The 18,565-nt window shown below is 42.5% G+C and overlaps 1 protein-coding gene across 1 annotated transcript in view; it reads right to left on the reverse strand.

The window, feature by feature from the left end:
* Window positions 1–18,565, reverse strand: part of TCP11 (t-complex 11) — a 165,967-nt gene that overhangs the window by 26,190 nt on the left and 121,212 nt on the right. The gene's annotated exons all lie outside the window — the stretch shown is intronic.

The following is an 18,565-nucleotide window of genomic DNA, read 5'->3' on the forward strand; positions in this document are numbered from 1 at the left end:
CCGAGGCCACCGGGCCAACTTCACGCGCACCCCCGCTCTCTAGGCCACGGGGGCTCGATGGGAGAGTCCAGGATTTGAAAACAAACCGCCGCTGGTCTCCAGGGGCAACGAGGCGGTACCACGTGCCGTGCGCTGTGGCGCGTGCGCTGGGGCGGGGCCATCTGGGGTGGAAGCAGCGGGCTGGCTCGTGCTTCCCTCGCGGGTGCGACGCTCCCTAGGTGTTAGGTGACGAAGTCCGTGGGGTCAGCCCTTCTGTCTTATTTCCCGCCACCGTACAAAAAAGAACACCTGGAAGTATTTAAAACTTGTTGCCATCCAGTCCATTCTCACTCATAGCGACCTGGAACTACTTAGGAAGGAAAAAGAGCACTTTTTTGTTTCTCTTCAGCTTGTTCATGTAGCCGGAGAGACACAGAACCACACTCAGGAGGGTCTTTTCTTTAGCTCATTCTCCGCACACTGTGAGAGGAGGGACAGAGGGGCTGTTCTCCCATTTTAGAGATGTAGAACTAAGAATCCATGCCTAGGCTGGTCAGTGGAGCTGTGGGGGCTGGGAGCCCCCCTAGGCTCCATTCAGGCTCCTCCCACTGCATTCCTAGCCTGGGTTCATCTGTAATACCCTATACTGGCCCTCCTGCCCTTGGCTCCAAGTCACTAGCCTTTCTTGACTTGTGGTCTGCGCTGTCGCCTCTGGAATGATGTAAGTACCTGGAGTGCCATCTCCCCAATTCTTGCACTTTTGGGGGAAAAATGAAAAGGAAGGAAGTTTCCACTTCACATTCTCCCATCCTCCTTTATTACTGACTTGATTTCTTAGCACAGAAGATAACTTTAAAAAAAAAAAAGATAAAAGCATTACCTGGAAGAAACTCCTCACTTGAACAGTTTTAATCATAGCCCCTGCCTTGCTAGTGGAGGTGGGGATGTGTCTTGCACAACTCAGACATTTTGAAGGAGAAATTTTTGAAGAAGTCCAAGAACATTCTCTGAGGCCCAGGCAGATGTAAGGGGAATGGCCCAGTAAAGTTACTGTTTAGGACTTACAGTTTCTCGTCCAGCATGTAAGGTGCTTGGAAGTTTTCCCTCCTGTCCTCACAATAAGAAAAAAGCTGAAAAACTGGAAATCAACTCTTTTTAGATCCATCAGATAATTGAAGTCATAGAGCAAACTGTTGCCCCAAAAGCCAAAGAGACAGAGACAGGCATACAGAGACTGACTTAGAATCATCACTTACTGGGGACAGAGATAACAGTCCCTGCTGCTACTGTTGCTCCTGGTCTCAGCATTAGGTAGGAATGCTTAAAGTGTAATTGACTGCTTGCTGGAGACTGGGCATGGACTAGTTTGATTAAAACATGAGGTCCAGCTTTGCAGGGGGGCACATACCTTCGTGAGTGTCACCTCCAGGAGCCCCACCAGTTTTCACTAGGAAGCTCTGAGAAAAATTCCCTAGTGCTTGCAGCAGGAGAAGGAAAAAAAGTAACTATTTTGAGATAATGCCTGCCCTGAAGGAAACTGCTTTACCGGAGTTGAGCTAAGGTGGGTTTTATTAGACCCTAACCAAGTTGGAGGAGGGGAAATATCTAGCCTTCCACATGGGAGAAGGGAAATACCCAACTTCAGGCCCCTCCAGCCTTCCTGGTTCACCTGAGGGGTGGGAAAACAACAACAAAAAGCTGAGGAGCACTTGCTATGGTCACAACCCAGGGGCACAGACTCTCTAAAAGACTGAAACCTAATCATAAGGCTATAGAATGCTTCTGCCCCTTCTCACACACTTTACCACTACATCAACAGAATTTACAACTGAGAGGACTTGTGTTCTTCTTACCTGATACATCGCACCTGGCTTTCAACAAAAAATTAAAATGCATGCTAAAAGCAAAAAACAGTTTGGAGAGACAGGGCAGACATCAGAACCAGACTCAGATATGGCAAAAATGTTAGAATTGCCAGACTGGGAACTTGAAATAACTATGATTAATATTCTAAGAGCTCTAATGAAAAATGTGAACAAAGTAAAAGAACAGATGGGTGATCTAAGCAAAGAAATTGAAACTCTAAGCAATACTCAAAAGGAAACAGAAATCAAAAACATTGTAACAGAAATGAAGAATGCCTTTGCTGGGCTCATTAGTAGATTGGATACCGCTGAGGAAAGAATCAGTGTGCTTGAAAATACAGCAGTAGAAACTTCCCAAACTGAAAACCAAAGAGAAAAAAGACTGAAAAAAAAAAAAAAAGGAACAGAATATCCAAGAGCTCTGAAACAATTACAGTTGTCTCTCAGTATTCGTGGGGGACTAGTGTGTGGATGTTCAAGTCTCTTACATAAAATGGCATAGTATTTGCATATAACCTATATAATCTCTAGATTACTTATAATACCTAAATACAATGTAAATGCTATGTAAATAGTTTTTAATGCTTATGATTAACACTTAGTGTTTTCTTAGTCTTTGCAAGCTCAGTGAGTCCTGGAGACTGAGGATCTGTGAAGTGGTGGGAGACTACAGCAGGGTATGCGTACACATCATTTCATTGCTGTGGGTTCAGTGTAGTGCTTGACGTGTGGCAAATTCAAGTTTTGCTGTTTGGAACTTTTTTTTCCCTGAATATTTTCAATTCACAGTTGTTTGAATCCGTGGATGTGGAACCCGCAGATATAGAGGGCCAACTGTACAAAAGGAGTAACATACACATAATGGGAATACCAGAAGGGGAAAAAAGAGATAAAGGAATGGAAGAAATATTTGAAGTAATAACGGTTTGGAATCTTGCAGAATTGTTCACAGACACTGTGGTGCAATGAATTACTTAAAATGGTCCTTCTAGCCATGTTCTTTGTGACCTACACACAATGATTGAGTGGGACTATGTAAATAAGATGTATGGAACCTATGATGGTTCGGGTTATGTGTCAGCTTGGCTAGGCCATGATTCCTAATATTGTGTGGTTGTCCTCCATTTTATGTGTCGTGAATCCTGACCTCTCCATGTTGACAAGGCAGGGTTGGTATAAGGTGTATCTTACAAGAGGCAGGACTCAAGCCCCGTTAGTAAAGTTCCACCCTTCCCTAGGGTGTGGTTTACATCTAAGATATATGCATGTGTCCTGGTGAAGCTCTCTGTCTGCATCTGGATCCCTCATACAGTTTGTGATCAATTGGCCTCTGTAGAGGCCTACTGTCTGACCTGCCAATTCTGGGATTCGCCAGCCTCCACAGCCCCTTGGGCCAGCAGCCTAGCTTGTGACCTGATTCACCAGCTTCCACAACCTTGTGACCCAGCAGCCTGTAATCTGAACCGCCAGTTTGGGTTCATCAGCCCTGCAGCCCCGTGGGTTGGGAGAAGCCTATGCCTGACCTGCAAATTTGGGACTTGGCAGCCTCCACAACCATGTGACCACTTCCTTTATATGGTTCATGAGTTCTGTGAGACACTGCAGTGAATTAGGGAACCCAAAGACGGGAGGGAGAGTACTGAGAGAAGAAGGAGTAGTTGATGTTAGAGATGATGGAGTGTGTATAGCAGCTTGCAAAAGTTGGACATTTGGGATGTCTTTAATCTCAGCCTCACAGGAATCAGCTTTGTGCTGATCCTTGTAGAAGAAATTATTCATTTAGACACCAAACCACAGATCCAGGAAGCATGGAGAATGCAAAGCAGGATAAATACCAAAAAAAAAAAAAAAAAAAAAAACCTATACTTAGGCATATCATAAATCAAACTATAGAAAATCAAAGACAAAGAGAAATTCCTGAAAGAATCAAGAGGGTGGGGGAATACTTTACCTATAATAGAACAAGGATAAGAATTACACCAGACTTCTCTTCAGAACCAGGCAACCAAAAAGAGAGTAGAGTGAAATATTTAAAGGGTTGAATGAAAAAATAAAACAAAAAACTCACCAACCAAGAGTTCTGTGCACAGAGAAATAGTCCTTCAAAAGTGAAGGATAAATAAACACTTTTTCAGACCAAAAAAAAAAAAAAAAATTTGAGGGAAATTGTTGCCACTAGATCTGTCTTCCAAGAAGTGTTGAAAGAAGTTCTTCAAAAAGAAAAAAAGTGATAGTGATTAGAACCTTGATTTACATAAAGAAAGGAATTTGAGAGGGAATAAATGAAGATAAAATAAAATCTTTTATTTTTCTTAACTTTCTAACAGATAACAAATTGTTTAAAATAATAATTGTTCACATACCAAAACCAGGTAAAGACACCACACACACAAAAAAAGAAAATTACAGACCTATATCCCTCATGAACTTAGACGCAAAAATCCTCAACAAAATTCTAGCCAATAGAATTCAACGACATATAAAAAAAAAAAAAAAAAAATTCACCGTGACCAAGTGGGATTCATACCAGGTATGCAGGGATGGTTCAACATTAGAAAAACAATCAATGTAATCCATCATGTAATTAAACAAAAGACAAGAATCACATGATTTTATCAATTAATGCAGAAAACGCATTTGACAAAGTTCAACACTCATTCATGATAAAAATGCTCAGCAAAATAGGAATAGAAGGAAAATTCCTCAACATAATAAAGGACATTTACACAAAGCCAACAGCCAACTTCATCCTAAATGGAGACAGTCTGAAAGCATTCCCCTTGAGATCAGGACCAGACAAGGATGCCCTTTATCACCACTCTTATTCAACATTGTGCTGGAGGTCCTAGCCAGAGCAATTAGGCTAGATAAAGAAATAAAGGGCATCCAGATTGGTAAGGAAGAGGTAAAAGTATCTCTGATTGCTGATGACATGATCTTATACACAGAAAACCCTAAAGAATCCTGGAGAAAACTATTGAAACTAATAGAAGAGTTCAGCAGAGTATCAGGATACAAGATAAACATACAAAGATCAGTTGGATTCTTCTACACCAACAAAGAGAACATCGAAGAGGAAATCACCAAATCAATACCATTAACATTAGCCCCCAAGAAGATAAAATACTTAAGAATAAATCTAGCCAGAGATGTAAAAGACCCATACAAGGAAAACTACAAGACACTACTACAAGAAACCAAAAGAGACCTACGTAAGTGGAAAAACATACCTTGCTCATGGATAGGAAGAATCAACATTGTAAAAATGTCTATTCTACCCAAAGAGACCTATAGATACAATGCAATTCCGATCTAAATTCCAATGACATTTTTTAATGAGATGGAGAAACAAATCACCAACTTCATATGGAAGGGAAAGAGGCCCCAGATAAGTAAAGCATTACTGAAAAAGAAGAACAAAAGTGGGAGACCTAACACTACCTGATTTTAGAACCTATTATACAGCCACAGTAGTCAAAACAGCCTGGTACCGGTACAACAACAGATACATAGACCAGTGGAATAGAATTGAGAATCCAGACATAAATCCATCCGCATATGAGCAGCTAATATTTGACAAAGGCCCAAAGTCTGTTAATTGGGGAAAAGATAGTCTCTCTAACAAATGGTGCTGGCATAACTGGATATCCATCTTCAAAAAAATGAAACAAGACCTATACCTCACACCATGCACAAAAACTAATTCAAAATGGATTAAAGACCTAAATATAAAACCTAAAACAATAAAGATCATGGAAGAAAAGATAGGGACAATGCTAGGATACCTAATATATGGCATAAACAGTATATAAAACATTACTAACAAACGCCAGAGGAGAAACTAGATAACTGGGAGCTCCTAAAAATCAAACACCTACGCTTATTCAAAGACTTCACCAAAAGAGTCAAAGGATTACTCACAGACTGGGAAAAGTTTTTAGCTGTGACATTTCCAGTCAGCGTCTGATCTCTAAAATTTACATGATACTGCAAAAACTCCACAACAAAAAGACAAATAACCCAATTAAAAAATGGGCAAAAGATATAACAGGCACTTCACCAAAGAAGACATTCAGGGAGCTAACGCATACATAAGAAAATGCTCACGATCATTAGCCATTAGAGAAATGCATATCAAAACTACAATGAGATACCATCTCACTCCAACAAGCCTGACATTAATCCAAAAAACACAAAATAATAAATGTTGGAGAGGTTGTGGAGAGACTGGAAGACTTATACATTGCTGGTGGGAATATAAAATGGTACAACCACTTTGGAAATCGATTTGGCACTTCCTTAAAAAGCTAGAAATAGAACTACCATAAGATTCAGCAATCCCACTCCTTGGAATATATCCTTAGATATATGCACACCTATGTTCACTGCAGCATTGTTTACAATAGCAAAAAAATGGAAGCAACAAAGGTGCCAATCAGTGGATGAATGGATACATAAATTATGGTATAGTCACACAATGGAATACTACGCAATGATAAAGAATAATGATGACTCTGTGAAACATCTCATACCCTGGAGGAATCTGGAAGGCATTATCCTGAGTGAAGTTGGTCATTTGCAAAAGGACATATATTGTATGATATCGCTATTACAAGAGCTCAAGAAATAGTTTAAACACAGAAGAAAATATTCTTTGATGATTACAAGGGTGGGGAGGGAGGGAGAAGGGTGTTCACTAATTAGATAGTAGATAAGGCCTACTTTTTTTTTTAAGTCCTATTTTAGGTGAAGGGAGAGATCAGCACAGCTGGACTAAACCAAAAGCAAAGAAGTTTCCTGAATACAACCGAACGCTTCGAAGGCCACAGTAGCAGGGGCAGGGGTCAGGGGACCATGGTTTCAGGGGACGTCTAGGTCAATAAAAAAAACCAAACCCACTGCCGTCAAGTCGTTTCTGACTCATAGCGACCCTATAGAACAGAGTAGAGCTGCCCATAGAGTTTCCAAGGAGCACCTGGTGGATTTGAACTGCTGACCTTTTGGTTGGCAGCTGTAGACTTAACCACTGTGACACCAGGGTTTCCCATCTAGGTCGATAGACGTAACTAAATGTATTAAGAAAACATTCTGCATTCCACTTTGGTGAGTGGCGTCTGGGTCTTAAATGCTAGCAAGCGGCCATCTAAGATGTATCAGTTGGTCTCAACCCACCTGGAGCAAAGGAAAATGAAGAACAACAAAGACACAAGGAAAATATGAGCCCAAGAGACAGAACGGGTCACATAAATCAGAGAGTACATCACCCTTAGACCAGAAGAACTAGATGGTGCCCTGCTACAACTGATGATGGCCCTGACAGGAAACACAACAGAGAATCCCTGATGGAGCAGGAGAACAGTGGTATGCAGACCTGAAATTCTTGTAAAAAGACCAAAATTAATGGTCTGAGTGAGACTAGAAGGACCCCAGAGGTCATCGTCCCCAGACCTTCTGTTAGCCCAAGACTGGAACCATTCCCGAAGCCAACTATTCAGACGGATTGGACTGGAGTATAAGAAAATGATACTGGTAAGGAGTGAGCTTCTTGGCTCAAGTAGACACATGAGACTATGTGGGCAGCTCAGGTCTGGAGGGGAGATGAGAAGGCAGAGGGGTCAGGAGCTGGCTGAATGGACACGGGGAATACAGGGTGGAGAGGAGGAGTGTGCTGTCTCATTAGGGCGAGAGCAACCGGGAGTACATAGCAAGATGTATGTAAATTTTTGTTTGAGAGACTGACTTGATTTGTAAACTTTCACTTAAAGCACAATAATAAAATAATAATTGTTACTGTTGCTAGTTGCCGTCTAGTGGATTCTGACTCATGGTAAACGAATAATTTCTAAGGATCAGGACAGAGCTGATTCCTATGAGACAGAGATTAAAGATGTCCCAAATATCCAACTTTTCCAAGCTGCTGTACCACTCCGTCAGCTTTAACAACAACTACTTCTTCTCCCCTCAGTACTGTCCCTCCCATCTTTGGGTTCCCTAATTGACTGCAACGTCTCATAGAGCTCACAAACTGTATAAAGGAAATGGCTCACTCAATTGTGGAGGCTAAGCTCACTGCCGTTGAGTCGATTGCTGACCCATAGTGGCCCTATAGGAGAGAGTAGAACTGCTCCGTAGAGTTTCCAAGGAGCGCCTGGTAAATTTGAACTGCCGACCTTTTGGTTAGCAGTTGTAGTTAACCACTACACCATCAGGGAGGCTAGCAAGTCCCAAATTCATAGATCAGGCATAGGTTTCTCCCTGGCCCTGAGTCTCTGCCCAAAGGCACTCAGTTCCGTGGGTGGGGAAACTCACTGTACCATCTCCTGTGAGTCACTTCTGCGGGTCTCTCCTTTCTTGGTGGTGGTGGGCTCTTCTCTTTCCTGGCTCTGGGGTGGCTCACTTCAAGCCCAGCAGTATGGCAAAACTGACCAATCCCCTTGGTGGGCCACAATTACCCTATCACACAGTTCCGCCCAATCACCTGGGTGGGATTTACAAGACCATGGCTAGAAAGGCCACACAAAAAGCAATCCATTACACTGCAGGCCACTCACTGGCTTTTCTAGCCATGGTTCTTTTATACTTGGAGGATAACTTCCCCCTCCCAATCACTTTACCAGTCCAAAATAGTCATTAACAAATTAGTCCTTCAATAGGGCAAAGAGTCCAAAGGGTGAGTTTACTCAGGTACCAGCCATTCAGGTCTGCTGCGGGTTTCCATCTGATCTGGTCGGGTTCTCCAAAAGTCATCTTGTCTTTACCCTTTCTGGCCTCTGACAAAATTCAGCTGAGAGAAGATTATTCCCTTGCTCTGAGTCTCTCTAAAGGTATCAGCATAATGTTAGGTTTCCCCTGCCGCATAACCTATTTATGCGTTCCTTTACCTTCTTCTTTTACCTTCAGCTATTATTTCTCCTTCCTTCCATTTGTCATTTATTTTTACCCAAACTTTTGTACCTTGGAAAGGAACTTCAAGTTCAGCTACTGTGCTAGTCCAGATTGCTGGTAGTAAGACCATTCTAGCAAGTGCTTCCCCCTCAGTCCACTCACATTCATGTTGGGTAGTGTTACATAGGTACAATATTAGTGGGCTATCTCACCCACTAGGCAATGTGGCAGTATTCACTGTCGACCCCAATTTTACCAGATGGGGGAAAGATAAAATCCATCCCATCAGGCCCTTGGGAATTCTGGCATACATGTTCAGGGGTTGTCTTAGTCGTCTAGTACTGCTGTAACAGAAATACCACAAGCGGATGGGTTTAATGAAGAGAAATTTATTTTCTCACCATCTAGTAGGCTACAAGTACAAATTTAGGGCATCAGCTCCAGGGGAAGTCTTTCTGTCCGCTTTCAAAGGAGGTCCTTATCATCAATCCTCCCTTGGTCTGGGAGATTCTCAGCTCAGGAACCTCCAGTCCAGAGGATGCACTCTGCTCCCAGAACTGCTTTCTCAGTGGTATGAAGTCCCCTTGTCTCTCTGCTCACTTCTCTCTTTTATATCTCAAAAGCGATTGGCCCAAGACACAATCCAATCTTGTAGCTTGAGTCCTGCCTCATTAACATAACTGTCACCTATCCGACCTCATTAACATCATAGAGGTAGGATTTACAACACATAGGAAAATCACATCAGATGACAAAATAGCAGACGATCACACAATACTGGGAATCATGTCCTAGCCAAATTGACATAGATATTTTTGAGGAACACAATTCAATCCATGACAGGGGTATAGTTACAGTCTCTTGCTTAAGGATCACCCCTGCTTCTGGCACCCACAGCTGCATTCTTCGTCCTGGAACTGTAGTACACAGCAGGAAAAAAGCAATTTTAGGTGATGTGAGAAGAAATGTACGGTGACACCAGCATCCTCCCCTACCCCCCTTCCCTAGATTCCCCAGAGAAGCATAAGAATCTGTCGAGTGGATATCCTCCCTTTGTTCCCCTCATGTTGAGTGTAAGTACACACTCACGAAGGTGTGTGAGCCAGCCCTTCATGCCTTTATCTCCCTTCGTTTTTAATAACAAATGTTTCTAAAGGCGGAGGCAGGGCCAAGATGGCAGAGTAGTCAGATGCTTCCAGTCAACCCTCTTACAACAAAGACCCGAGAAAACAAGTGAAACAATTACATTTATGACAAGCTAGAAGCCTTGAACATCAAAGGCAAAATTAGAAAACAGACTGAGTGGCAGGGGGAGGGAGAGATAGTTCAGAAGCAGAGAGGAGTTGCTGGACCTGAATCCCCGGAAACCCTCAGGCTGTGTCTGGCTGGTGGTAGTGTTCAGTTGCAGTTTCCTCAAGGAGAAACAGAGAGCCGCACACCTTACTCGCACTTCCAGAACCAGAGAAGAACGGCACACTCGGCAAAAGCCAAGTACTTGCATATATTTTACCACGCCCCCAGCCCCTAAGCTGGCTTCAGTGGCTGTTGATTTCCCTGGGCCTGAGATAGGGCCTGTTGCATCCTCTGAGCCATTCTCCCAGCCTTGGAGAAGGAATAAATTCACAACTGGGGAAAAGATAATCTGCCAGCTCCACTAACCTGGGGAGCTCAGGAGAGAAGCGGCTCCTGTCCAGGCATAAACAGTCCATGGACTTTGACTACCTTTCCCCCCTGCATGGTCCTGTGTGGACCTATTTTGGGAGAATAGGCCCTTGTTGGCAGACTGCAACTGTTTCAACTGAGCGGTGGAGAGGTGGATGTTTGATGTTTGACACTGCTTTGCCTATTAAACAGGGTCCTCATCTACCCACATTGGGGGCCTAAGGACTGGTGGATCCACTCAGGTCAGGCAGCTACCGTGATGGGGTCCAAGGATAACTGGTACCTCCCAGTCCTTACAACCAAAAACATTGGGTGCCCATGTTTCCGTCTGCAGAACCCACCCACCTGTACGCTCTAGGGAACAGGGACACGCTTTCCTCAGAGACACGTGGGGGACAATTCTCAGCCCCTTGCCTTGTTCAGAGCTTGACCCCCTACTGCAACCAGATACAGGTATCTACACCAATCACCCCTGCCCCTCTAAGACTGTAGGACAGAGCCTGTACAACACACTTGATGACCAACTACCTGGACACCTGAGCTGAATCCATACAAGAAAAGTGAATGGACTCCTAGGCTGATATACCTGATAACAGCTCTAGCCATCTGGTGACAGGACGTCAGGGCTTCGAAGGCAAAAATAATCAAGCTAGCCCACTTAAGCAACCTATTTGGGCAGACTGAAACAAAACAAAGCAAGAAGCTGGGATATAGTAAGCAAACATAAAATAAACTAATACAATAACTTATAGATGGCATGGAGACAACAGTCAATATCAAATCACATAAAGAAGCAGACCATGATCGTTTCAACAAGCTCTCAAAACAAAGAACCAAGGAATCCTCTGGATAAAGGTGCCTTCCTGGAGTTACCTGATGCAGAATACAAAAGATTAATATACAGAACTCTTCAAGACATCAGGAACGAGATCAGGAAGGAGATCAGGCAATACATAGAACAAGCCAGGGAACACACAGATAAAGCAGTTGAAATTAAAAAGGTTATTCAAGAACATCATGAAAAATTTAATAAGCCGCAAGAATACATAGAGAGACAGCAATCAGAAATGCAGAAGATTAACAATAAAATTACAGAATTAGACAATGCAATAGAAAGTCAGAGGAGCAGAATTAAGCAAGTGGAAGGCAGAATTGGTGAGACTGAAGATACATCACTTGGCACCAATATATTGGAAGAAAAATCAGGTAAAAGAATTTAAAAAAATGAAGAAACCCTGAGAATCATGTGGGACTCTATCAAGAGAAATAACCTATGAGTGATTGGAGTACCAGAACAGGGAGGGATAACAGAAAATACAGAGAGAATTGTTGAAGATTTGTTGGCAGAAAACTTCCCTGATATCCTGAAAGATATCTATCCAAGATGCTCATCGAACTCCACATAAGGTAGATCTTAAAAGAAAGTCACCAAGACATATTATGACCAAACTTGCCAAAACCAAAGATAAAGAATTTTAAGAGCAGGTAGGGATACATGAAAAGTCACCTACAAAGGAGAGTCAATAAGAATAAGCTCAGCAGAAACCATGCAGGCAAGAAGGCAGCAGGATAACTTATATAAAGTATTGAAGGAAAAAATTGCCAACCAAGAATCATATATCCAGCAAAACTCTCAAATATGAAGGTGAAATTAGGACATTTCCAGATAAACAGAAGTTTAGGGAATTTGTAAAAACCAAACCACAACTACAAGAAATACTAAAGGGAGTTCTGTGGTTAGAAAATCAATAATATCAGATACCACCCCAAGACTAGGACACTGGACAGAGCAATCAGATGTCAACCCAGGTAGGGAAATCACAAAAATAAATCAAGATAAAAAAAACACTCAAAACATGGAAACAGGAAAGTCAGTATGTAAAAGAAGACATTAAAACAATAAAGAGGGTCTAAGAAATGTAGTCATAGGTCTTTTATATGGAGAGGAAGACAAGGCAATATAAAGAAATAAAAGTTAGGTTTAAACTTAGAAAAATAGGGATAAGTATTAAGGTAACCACAAAGGAGACTAACAATCCTACTCATCAAAATAAAATACAAGAATAAAATAGAGACTCAGCAGAAACAAAATCAACTACAATGAATAAGAGGAAAAGACAATATGTAAAGATAAACCACTCAGCACAAAAAATTAAGTGGGAGAAAGAAACTGTCAACAATACAAAAAAAGACATCAAAATGACAGCACTAAACTCATACCTATCCATAATTATGCTGAATATAAACAGACTAAATGCACCAATAAAGAGACAGAGAGTGGCAGAATGGATGAAAAAACACGAACCGTCTATATGCTGCCTACAAGAAATACACCTTAGACTTAGAGACACAAACAAGCTAAAACCCAAAGGATGGAAAAATATACATATCAAGCAAACAACAATCAAAAAAAGAGCAGGAGTGACAATATTAACTTCTGACAAAATAGACTTTAAAGTTAAATAACAAATGTTTCAATTGTCCATTCCAATTCTGTATCAAACCATTACTCTAGGATGGTATGCAAAATAGTATGTCCATTTAATATGACGTTTCTTGGCCCATTGCTGCACCCTGTGGGCTGTAAAATGTGTTCCTTGATCTGATGAAATATAACTCGGTGGCCCAAATTAGTACAGTAACTTTTGTTCCAGTCCCTTAATGGTGTTTTTGGCATTTGCATCTTGTGATGGTTAAGGTTGTGTGTCAACTTGGCTGGGCCGTGATTCTTAGTGGTTTGGCAGTTATGATGTAGTTTGGCAGTCATATGATGTTGTGATCACTTGCATAATGAGATTTGATATAATGTGATCACCTCCATGATGGGAACTGCTTTGAGTAGCCAACCAGTTGAAAGGAAGTTTCCTTGGGTGTGTGGCCTGCATTGAATATAAGTGAACATTCTGGCAAGGCTCATGGGCCTTTACTTTCTCTGGATCTTGCAGCTGGCTCCTGTTCATCTGACCTCTGGTTCTTGGGACTTGAGCTAGCAGCTTACCTGAAGTCTTACCTGCTTATCCTGGGATTTGTCAGTCTTCACAAGCTGTGAGCAAGAGCCCTGTTCTCTGACCTACCAATCTTGGGTTTTCCAGCCCCTGGGGCTATGTGAATCAGAAGCTTCTCTCCTGACCCGCAGACTTGGGACGCTCCAGCCTGTACAACTACATGAACCATTTCCTTGATATAAATCTCTCTCTGTATATATTCATACACGTTACTGGTTTTGTTTCTCTAGAGAACCCAGCCTAAGACACATCTGTCACAGGATATGAAAACTCCAGTCCAGTAAGTAAGTATCTATTCCTCTGAAGACTAGTTTGCAGCCATTGGTCCAGTATAATCAACTTGCCAGGTATGTGCAGGGCCTTCCCCCCAGGGAATCTGCCCCATAGCTATCTGTCTTTCTTGTGGCAGACAGAGCAGTCTTTATTGGCATTTTGTGCCTCAGAGAGTGCAAGGGGAATGTGTCTAGATTCAGCCCATCTCTGCATTGCTGCAGCACCCCATGTCTGCTCATTTCGTGAGCCAATTGGCCACCTCAAGTGAGCGTCCTTGCCCACTTGCCAGTTCCAATCGCCTTCCTATCCAGGAAAGGCGTTTTTCTGATGGACATCGACATGTCCTACTCTGATGTGCCCTCCAAGCTCCCAGGGTGCTTTTCATAGGCTCATGCTCCACATGGATGTCCCCTTAATAGTCCAATTTTCCATCACCCATTTGCCTGACCATATAGCCAGGCCATTGGCCACTGCCCATAAATTGGTAAAAATTCAAACATATAGGCTCTCACCATTGTGCAATTCTTCCATCACAGCATGCAGCTCAGCCCACTGAGCTGACCTGTTGTTACCTTCTTCAATCAGTCTTTCCGCCTGCTGGTCTTAATGCGGCAGCTTTCCACATCACATGTTGTCCATGTACCCTGGAACTGCCATCCATGAACCATGCAGCCTTCTGTTGGTCAACAGAAAGTTGTTCATAGGGAACTGTCCATGTAGCAATGGGCTCCGGCAGCTTCTCAGGTGGTTCCAGGGTAGGACCTATGGGAAAAGAGGCTATCTGCTTATGGATATGGTGGGTGCCTCCCTGCATTCCTCCAGTAGCTTGTTCTTGTAGGAACCATTTCTACTTTATTATGGAACTATTTTGGGCACCGCCTTCTTTATTAGAGAGTTTCTCTGACATCACCCGAGACATTATAGGTATCTCAGGTCTCATGATGATTTTTTGCCCTTCTGTCATTGAGGGATTCTAAATCAACACCCAACAGGCAAGTGATTGGCTTTCAAATGGTGCGTATTGTGCTGCAGCATCGGGAAACTTTCTAGTCCAGAATCCCAGTGGTCGCCATAGGGCCGCATTCTCAGGTTTTTGCCATAAGCTCCAGTCTGCATAAGCACGTGTGGCAGACACCTCCAAAATCATGCCTGAATGTGGATCATAAGGGCCTAAAGGTAGGGAAAGTGAAACCACTTTTTGTAATTCGGACATAGCCTCCTGTTGCTCTGGCCCCCATTCGAATGCAGTTTTCTTCCAAGCGGTTTTATGGATGGGGCCAGCAATATTCCCAGATGTGAAATATAGGTTCTCCAAAATCCAAATAAACCAACCAAATGTTGGGCTTCTTGCTTAGTCTTGGGAGTAGGTAGCAAAGACAGCTTATTCTCAGTTGCCTGCAGAATGTCACAGGTGGCTTCTGCCCAAGTTATTCCCAAGAATCTCACCATTTGGGCAGGGCCCTGGATTTTTGCTGGATTTATTAACCAGCCTCTGTTGGTCATGTGGGCTACCGCTGTATTCAGATCAGCCCTAGTCTGATCTTCAGTGTTTGATATTTACATAATATTGTCAATGCAATGTATCGTTACACTTGAGATCTGCACCAAGTCCAAGTCTCTTCTAACATCTATGACAGTAAGCTGGTGAATTTAGGTAACCCTGTGGCAATGTAATGAAAGTAAGTTGAAATCCTTCCCACCTGAATGCAAACTGCAGCTGGCTCAATAGCTTTTGCCTTGGGTAACTGATTGCAACACAACAGCTGCTTCAATCCATGGGTGTTTTTTTATCCCATCCAGAAACCAAAGTTTTCTCATTTTCCTGTTTATCCCTTTTTTTCCAAAACCACATATTCCAGTGAGTCTGGTCCATTGCCGTGAAACCCACCATTCTGACACCAACTAAACAAATAGTTTCTTTTATAAGGATCAACACAGATCTGGTTCCTAGGAGGCAGAGATTAAAAATATCCCAAATGTCCTACTTTTCCAAGCTGCTGTGCTACTCCATCATCTCTAACATCAATTACTCCCTCTCCTCCCAGTACATCTCACAGAACTCACAGACTGTATAAAGGAAATGGGTCATGTGGTTGTGGAGGCTGGCAAGTCCCAAATTTTTGGGTCAGGCGTAGGCTTCTCCCTGGCCCTCAGTCTCTGCCCAGAGCCACTCAGCTTTCTCACTCCGTGGTCTGGGAATCCCACTGCACCATCTCCTGTGGGTCTCTCTTGCCAGCCTCTCCTTTTTTGGTGCTGTGGGTGCTTCTCTTTCCTGTCTCTAGGGTGGCTCATTTCAAGCCCAGCAAAACGGCAAAACTGACCAATCCCGTTGGTGGGCCAAAATATACTATCACACAGTTCCGCCCGATCGCCTGGGTAGGAGTTTCAAGACCGTGGCTAGAAAGGCCACACAAAAAGCAATCCATTACACACACAGTACAACCCTATGTGTGCAAAGTAGAACTGCTCCACAGGGTTTTCAAGGCTGTGACCTTTTGAGAGCAGATCATCAGGCCTGTCTTCTGAGGTGCCTCTGTGTGGGTTCAAACCACCAACCTTTTGTTTAGTAGTATTTAGGTATTATAACTTAACCATTTGCGCCACTCAGGGACTCCTAAAACAGTAATAAAGCAACAATATATTGCATGGTTATAGCTTATGGACAAATGAAATGTATGACTGCAATATTATAAGGAATAGGAGAGAGAAATTGGGCATACTCTGTTATAAGGTACCTGTACTAACCATGAAGCGGCATAAAGTCATTTGAAAGTGAACTTATATTAGTTGTAAATGTATATTGCAAACTCTAAGTCACTCTTTAGCTTGAGAGTATCTCAAGCTAATACCTGTTAACCTTGCCCCTTTCTCCTCCTTATCCTCTCCTGTGAAGCAGGAGAACTGGGAGAAAGTTGTATGGTAACTTCAGTAAAGAGTCTGATGAAAATATGATTCTTTATTACTATACATGGAAATTTTTAGGCTGGGCTGTTGATTCCTCTTAAAAAAGAAAATCCAGAATTCTGTTTGTGCTTTATTTCTGGGAGAAAGTTTCCAGAATATATACATACCATTGTGTTCCCACCAAAATGGCATTGCCAAAACACTCTCCATGTTGATACCTGAAATTCTTCCAGCTATTCATTCATATATATAACACATCTTTAACTGTCTTCTTAATCTTTAAATTCTCTGGGATAGGCTGTGGGAAGAATACCAGTGTGGGAGCATTTGGAGTATGGGGAGATGGAATCCAGCAGATGAGGAAAGGATGGAGGTGGGGAGAAAGACAAAATTAAATTTTTTCAGAGTCAGCCAGAGTACACCATTTCATGATGTTTATCATCAATAGTTATCAGAATCAGCTAGGCAAAATTTAGAGGGTTGAGGGGAATAGAAACATGATGTAAGAGATATGCCCTCCTTCCCTTTGGGGTCTTAGTTAATAATAACTGATTTTTGTTTAATGATTTACAAAATGCTTTTACATTGCCATTCCATAGGCCCTGCACACAATCCTACCTGTGCAGTAGGTGAGGCAGGTGTTATACTGGGCCATTTAATCAGTGAGCAAACTGGGGATCAGAGAGATATCAGGGAGTTACCAAAAGTCACATGGTAAGCAAAGTCTTGATTCTTGATAGTATTTTTTCTTATTTTTTACCCCACCTCTGTGACTGTGGCTGGTAAGATGTATGTCCAAGAAAATATAACTAATATATAGTGGCATAGTTAGTACTAGAGCCGAGGTTCAGACAAGGAGTACTACAGGTGGTCAGAGAGAGTAAGATCCCTTTCAGGTGTTCAGATCAGTTCAAGCCCAGCCTTTAGCCAGAGGCCTAAGCGAGAACGTGCAGCTGATTTGGTCTTTGAAAACTGGTCTCTGGTTCAGCCTGGCTCCAAACCTCAAGACCCTCTTTAAACTTTCCTAATGGTTGAAATTGAACTTAAATTTTCAACATACATCCATTATTTAGCAGGAGCGCCCCTCCTGCGTAACTTCACACCTTTACCCTATTAAAGTGCACATACCTCAAAAGACCCATAACCAGTTGCTGATGAGTTGACCCCGACTCACGGTGACCCCATGTGTGTCAGAGTTAAACTGTGTTCAATAGGTCTTTTAATGGCTGATTTTTCCAAAGTAGATTGTTGGGCTTTTCTTCTTAGCTGCCTCTGGGTGAACTTGAACCTCCACTCTTTTGGTTAGCAACCAAGTACATTAACTGTTTGCACCACTCAGGGACTCACAAAAGACCCATAAAGCAAGTATTTCTTAAACTACCTAAGAACAGAAGCACAAACCTTGTTTCCTCTCACATCTGAAGTATACCCACAGCTGCCTTCCACAGGGTCCCCTTTTCTCCTAAGATGTCACATGACTTTTATTTTCTGCTCATAATATATTCATGTTTGTTTTAATATTAAGGTCTCTCTCCCCTCCTCAAATCTTTCAGTAGAATTCTTGTTCCAGAAGGAAGGGCTTCCTCTACGCACTGGTATACTTCCGTATATCCCTGTGGGTACATACACTCCAGTCTGAGAAGCAGTCTGAGGAAATTTCAGGCCTTCAGCTAGAGTTTTTTCTACTCTTCAAAGAACCACATTCCCACAGATGTGAGTTTTAACCCAAGCCCAATAGAATAATTTGTTGTCATTTGTTAAAATGCTATCCTGTGCACCACCAGTGGCTGTTGAGTCAATTCTAACTCATGATGGCCCCATGTGTGTCAAGGTAGAACTGTACTCCGTAGGGTTTTCAATGGCTCACTTTTTGGAAGTAGGTCACCAGGCCTTTCTTCCATTCGTACCACCCAAGGACTCCATCCTAAGTACCAAACCAAACCCATTGCCCTCGAGTCGATTCCAACTCATAGCAGCCCTATAGGACAGAGT

The sequence above is a fragment of the Elephas maximus genome, chromosome 1, assembly GCF_024166365.1.
Source record: "Elephas maximus indicus isolate mEleMax1 chromosome 1, mEleMax1 primary haplotype, whole genome shotgun sequence".
In the NCBI taxonomy this organism is placed as follows: domain Eukaryota; kingdom Metazoa; phylum Chordata; class Mammalia; order Proboscidea; family Elephantidae; genus Elephas; species Elephas maximus.